Here is a 7,096-nt window from a genome sequence, read left to right as displayed (position 1 = left end):
GCGGAGTCGCCAGTTTGTTGTGGGGAAAAGTATCCGACTCGGATGACCCTATCCCTACTCTAAGGGTGACAGTCCTTAGCAACAACTGAAAGTAAAGCTTTGATATTTTCCTTTATGAAAGTACAGAGAAGGAAAAAAAGATTGACCAACCGATATCCTTCGCTTTTGTCGATCCTATCCTCTCTCTTTGTCTCTTGTTCCCAGCTCCTTGTTCCCTTTGCCGGCCTAGCTACACAAAGATCCTGCACAAACAAGAGAAGGAAAACTACAAGAAACATGTACTCATAACTGATGCATGGATTAGAGTGAATCAGATATACAAGTAAATACAATACATCAATGCAATACAAGTATATAGGAGAACATTCAAAGCTTTATTGATAGAAGTAAAAGGGTTCTGAGAAGGTTACAACCATCAATGGCTCCAATCCAGCAGCACCTCCCCAGCAGCAAGAAATCTCCTCTTCACCTCTATAAAAGCAATCACCCAATAGCTCTAACTGTAAACCAACAGCACTTCCTTGCTTTGCACAAAATTCCAGCCTCCTTAGACCTCATAGAAGAGCTCTATATATAGGATAGAAGAAGAAAGGATGAGTCAGCTTGAGACTGACATAAAGTTGCCTTGTGTCCTCTCCCTCTTCAGTTAAACTTCAGTTCTTGAGTCCACTTGGAGATCCTTGCTTACACATGGAGATCAAGTACCTCTTACTCATCACAGGGCGAATCCCTTGAACCAAGTGTCAGTTTGGAAGCTTCCTGGGCAATTGACACCTTGCAGAATGACTGTGCCACTTGGCCAATCTCGCCCAGCGCAGGTAGCCTTCATTAGATTTGACTTTCAGCGCAGGTACAAGGAGGAGCAGTTGCATTCCAGCGCAGATGCTCAGTGGAGCAGCTGACATGATTCAAAAATAGCCTGTTTTTGAGTGTTTTCAGGTGGAGAACTGATGGGAAGTGTTGTGGTTTGCTGACCTTGTTCTTCTAGGGGTAAGAACAACATGTTTAGGGACTGAGGATCCCTGTAATTATCGACATTTCATGCTCCGTGCTGCGAGGCACAAAAATGTCTATAACAGGAAGGAGGAGAGGGAGAATCGGACAAAGTAGAAGGTTGGGGGGTAGCTTTGGTATCGTCTAGTTGCTTACTTGATTACTCAGGAATCATGGTGTTCTGAACGACAGAGGTCGAGAAGAGCCATACAGGCAGGCCGATTGTCAATACTGGAAGCGACAATGTGGCCATATGGGGTGCACCAACATCTCCCCAAGAGGAGAAAGGACTAGGATTTCGTCCAAGGGGAAATCCTTGGTTGGTGGACTCCATTTTTCTCAACCTAAGATCAACGTAGGAAAGGTGATGTTTATTCCAATTAAAATAAATTTTAGACGCTTTGACACAACTTGTTTTTTCAATTTTTAAGAGTCGAGAAAAAACAAAATATGACTCTAGTCGCCTTCGATTTTTAATGAGCTTGAAGTGACAAGTTCTCATATGGACCTTTTCCTTTAAGGAGTCTGAAAGGGAACAAAAGAGACTACTCTAGAAGTGTAGACAAAGGGATTACCAAACTAATCACAAAACTGCAGAATACTTTTTACGGTACGGCAGTCAATCTTCTCGAAAGCTGTGTTCAGTGCATTGCGATCGATAGGGTGGCAGAAACGGCTTCCTATGGATAAAGGATATAGCCTATTGTGGTCTCCCAATATATACTCGACGATACGTGGGAGCACAAGTCCGTACTAGCACTTGTCGTCTCAAAGTGGAGGAATCACCCAACCAACAATGAAAACAACAGTTACCAGGCTTTACGACGTCGGAATACGTCTCTAGCCTAGACTTCTAAATGTTGTGCATTAGGTTCCAAAGCGATTTTAGATTCATTAAATTTATTTTACCGTTGATCTTGTTTAAGAAATTTTCCTTTCAGGTTCACCGCATGATGTAGATATACAATTCCTAAAATGTAATCTAAGATGATAAACAATCGTTTAATCTTCTTTTTGCAATGAAAATCCTAGCTACTAAAGAAAGAGAGATGACATTCTTTCAACATAGAGCAGAGAGCACACACTATATGCACTGTCCTAAATCAAACCAACAAACAGTCTAAATGCAAATGCACATGCATGTATTTGTTTTTATACTTCTTAATGTGTGAATGATAAAAAGAAAGCTAAGCACAAATCTGAACTATTTTTCAAAGCGACATTACTAACAAGCTTCTTTTCAAGACAAAATGAAGACAATGACGACACTTTGCAATTTGGAATGGAAAACTTGCTTTCAACACTTGAAAAACTACTAATTCAAATCAAATACAAGAGTAACAGTGTAATCGACTGTCAAGAACAATCAGATTCTCTTCTATGATTGAAAACGACACTTGCGACACTTCCAAATCAAGAAATGACAGTTCGATTACGCTACTCCTTTGTAAAAGAGAACTGAAAATGGCTCACAATACATAAAAACATTTACAGTTCTTTGCACAATGGAGGGGGAATAATGGCAAGGAAGGGGGTTTCCACAAAGGTATACTGACTACAGACAGCAAAACTCCTGAATAGAGCTGAAAAGAGTGAAGAAAAACCAAAGTCTGGAGGCAAAATTAGCCTTCTCTGACCATCGCACCTGTTACACAGGGATTCTAGTATGCATCCCACCTACTACATTCGGGAAGTGCGATGCATACTGATATCCTTGAAGAGAGGGTGTGATGGTACAGTGCGAGACTTCTGATCCAATTCTTGATCACAGTTTGCAGCACAGTTTAGGGATTTAGGTCGATCAAGTGATAATCAGTAAATAAATCATAGGGGTAGATCTAAGGAGGTTACTAGAGCCACCACAAGGGAAATTAGGATGTTTACAAATCAATTGTTCAGTTTATAAACAAAACCCGGAGATAGACTGAAGCAGCATTGATCTACTTTGCACTTGCATAGCAAATACAGTTCAAAGGCTAGCTGGCTTGACTTTAGGCTCCATCTGTAAGTCTATAAAACAAACAAGTATAGAAAAGCAAACAAGCTATTCTCTCCCTAGTGGAGTTGCCATTTTGTCTTGAAAAGAAGCTTGTTAGTAATGTCGCTTTGAAAAATAGTTCAGATTTGTGCTTAGATTTCTTTTTATCATTCACACATTAATAAGACTGAAAACAAATACATGCATGTGCATTTGCATTTAGACTGTTTGTTGGTTTGATTTAGGACAATGCATATAGTGTGTGCTCTCTACTTTATAGTGTGTCGAATCAAAGCAGCATAACACTGTCCAAGAATAGAGATCTACTATCACAAACAATATAGGACCAGATATATATTGACCACACAAATGCATATATCATCAATCATACAAGAATGTGGAGGAAAATTTGAATAGCTTTATTAATATCAAGAATAGAAAAGAGGATTACAACCAATTGTTCTGACCCAGCGTCATCCTCTCAGCAAGAAAGCCCTTCTTCACCTCATGAAAATCTTAGATCACCCAACACTATGATGTTACACCAAGAAACCAGCAGCACTTCCTTGCAAGATACAAAATTCCAGCCTTTGGATCTCTGGGATGAGGGATCCATATATAGATGATTGCAGGGAGGTGAGTCAACTTATGAGATTTGATTAGTGTCCTCTCTCTGATAGTTCTTGATTCCACTTGGAGATTGATGATCTCTTACTCATCCCTGGGCAAATTTAGAGAGGCAAGTGTCACAGGAGAAGTTTCTGGAAGATTCCATGATCATCCACCTCACAAATTGACTCTGCAATTTGTCCACTCTCGCCCATCACACCCCATAGAAGGGCTTTTCAGTATGCATCGCACCTCCCGTGTGCATTTAGGTGGGATGCATCGCACTTTGACCAGAGATCTACTATCACAAACAATATACGACCAGATATATATTGACCACACAAATGCATATATAATCAATCATACAAGAATGTGAAGGAAAACTTGAATAACTTTATTAATATCAAGAATAGCAAAGAGGATTACAACCAATTGTTCTAACCCAGTGTTATCCTCTCAGCAAGAAAGCCCTTCTTCACCTCATCAAAATCTTAGATCACCCAACACTATGATGTTACACCAAGAAACTAGTAGCACTTCCTTGCAAGATACAAAATTCTAGCCTCTGGATCTCTGGGATGAGGGATCCATATATAGATGATTGCAAGGAGGTGAGTCAGCTTCTAAGATTTGATTAGTGTCCTCTCTTTGATAGTTCTTGATTCCACTTGGAGATTGATGATCTCTTACTCATCCCCGGGCGAATTCAGAGAGGCAAGTGTCACAGGGGAAGTTTCTGGAAGATTCCATGATCATCCACCTCGCAAATTGACTCTGCCATTTGTCCACTCTCGACCATTGCACCCCATAGAAGGGCTTTTCAGTATGCATCGCACCTCCCATGTGCATTTATGTGGGATGCATCACACTTTCACGATGGAGCAGGTGAGATGGTCCAGCTTTGACTAGTTCTGAGTAGTTTTTCATGGAGAACTTCTGGGAGATGATGTAATCAGCTGCCCTTGTTCTTTTAGGGGATGGAACAACACTTTTAAGAAATTAGGAGTCCTTGGTTTATGGACATGTTTGATTGGGGTTGCAATGCCCAAAAATGTCTATAACAATCTCGTATTTTCCAATTTGCACTATCAACTGCATTTCCCGTCTGGTGCATAGAACATGCTTCCCTATTTTTTGGACTATGCGTGGTTCCCCTGACCTTGCGCACCTAGCAATTAGCTTTTGTAGTCCTTTAACTGCCTTATTGTCATGCAACAGTTTCATACATGTCTCTAAAAAGGTAGTTGGCATAGAAGGATCCAAGCCCATCTTTGGTTGATCCCTACTACCTAAAGTAGAGACATCCATGAAGCTCTTCTTAGCTTCCATAAATGTTTCTTTTGTGCAGTCCAAGTCAAACTCAAGTTCCTTTGCAAGAGCCTTACGTCCTCAGGTATCCTCTTCAGGCTGCTTCCCCTTATCTTCACCCATGGTCACACCACTTCTGAGCATCATGTTTACGTTGGGGTCCTCTTCGCACAGTTCGAACCTCATCATTTGGATATTTTGCGTTGGAGTGGGCTGCAACACCCCTTTTTCATGCATTTATACGATTAGCGTTAGAAAATCTATCATTTCATGATCAAATTGTTCACATTATGGGCAAGATAATCTTGTCGAGTTGGTACAATCACAAGCGTAGTGCCCAAGTCCTCCACAATTGTAACAAATTAGTTGTCCGCGGCCCCTCTTGGGCCCCATTCCTCCCTAACCTCGACCTCGACTTTAGAAGCCACCCTGCCCTATTGTTGCAGCTGGATCAAGGCCTCGCATTTCTATCTGCATTCGATAAGCTGGGGTCCTATCCATCATTAGTTCATAGCTCCGACTTGTTCGCTCATCATGACCCACTGATCTACAAAAGTTACAGTACAGTTGCTGCGGAGTCTAGGTATATTTCTACAATAGGTGACAGTTGTCCATTGCATGCTTTCCTCCCACCTGACAAATCACACACCAGAGTGTGGCAGGTGCACTCAGCCCTGCTTGTGCCTCTGGTCTTAGCGGCATCGGCCCCCCTCCTGCCAAATAGTTCGTGAATATAGGACAATGATCCTTACATGACCCTGGCCATTACATTTTATACACCACACTTCTTCGTGCACCTCTGGTCGGGGCACCCTATCTTGCTTCAAACTCTACATCTCTAAGCATAGGTTTTGTAGTTGCACGTGGATTTGTTGGACTCCCAACCCCAAATCCTGTATTGGTTTTTCGTGCAATCTCATTGCAATTTCCAATGCCTCTTCCTAGGTTGAGAGCTTCTGTTGTGACAGTGTTGTCCTCAAGTCTGGTGTCAACGATGCCACAAACCACGTGCAGTGCTGCACATCTATCAGTGTCATATTAGCTTCGCAGATCGTACTTTTCAGCCTTTGATCTAGATCCCAGGGGGTTTCACCTGGAAGCATCGTGATCTCCTTGAATTCGATGATCGACTATGTCTCCAATTTCGGTCGGCCAAATTCTCTGTTCAACGCAATCTGAATTTCAGCTATTTCGGCATTTGGGTGATCATTCGAGTGCTTGATATACCAAGTCAATGTGTGATCCTGCAGTGCACTTACCAATGTGGCCTTCTTAATGTTATCATCCGTAACCCTGTGTGCTTCCCACACTACTCTTACTACGAACCAAAACTGATTTGGGTCTTCATTTCCTACTCCTCTGAATACAGGAAACTTGATCGTGCTCGCCATGCTAAACTGCTGGATTGGTGGAGGTGGAGTGGGTGAAGTTGGAGGTGAAGAAGGTGATGGGAGTGGTGGTGTTAGTGGAGATGATAACTACAAAATGCATTTCTCGATCAAACTGACCACAATCCTTGAAGAAACCCAAGCGCGCTCTTCCCCACTTGTTCATGGCGGTGAAATTAAAGGACTATTTCCTAACCCTTTGATCCCTTTGAAGATCCTTCTGCTTTGCGTCGTTCTGCTCATTAATGTATGCCCGTCACCTGTTTTTCACATAATAACATCTTAATCCAGGTATTCAAAGACTTGATGTACTTACCTCATGGTCCTTTGAGAAAAATTCTTCTGCTTCACTGTAGCTGACAGTCGTGTCTATCACAAATTTAGTGATAAACCCTCCTATTATCCGATCCAGCCAATGATCTACAGCCCATGCAATCTTATCTTCAGATGTGTCTAGCCTGTGCACCAACTCTAGAGTCCACACAATCGGCTGATCAAGCTTGCACCTTCCTTGGCTATCTACTAGCCTCACAATCCAATCATATAGTTCTGAAGAGAATCTCGTGAAGTAGACCTCGTGGATTTCTATATATATGAAGTGATCCAACCACCTTCTCTCGGATATTTGAGGAGTTTTGTTTTCATGTATTATGAACTCGTGCAACTTTTGATCCAACCAATCTTCCATTTATTTCTTTACAAGGTTCCAATGTTCCGACATTAGACATCCCTTAGGCAGATCCCAATCTTGGCAACGAAACCATTCGTTGGCTTGTTGGGGCCTGACTCAGGTTCAGCAATGTTTAGCCAAACAAATCCC

This window comes from Pinus tabuliformis, chromosome 9 (genome assembly GCF_031772625.1).
Source record: "Pinus tabuliformis cultivar Carrire ecotype Pingquan chromosome 9, CPIR1, whole genome shotgun sequence".
NCBI lineage: Eukaryota > Viridiplantae > Streptophyta > Pinopsida > Pinales > Pinaceae > Pinus > Pinus tabuliformis.
The sequence above is the reverse complement of the archived record's forward strand: the minus strand, read 5'-3'. Positions refer to the sequence as shown.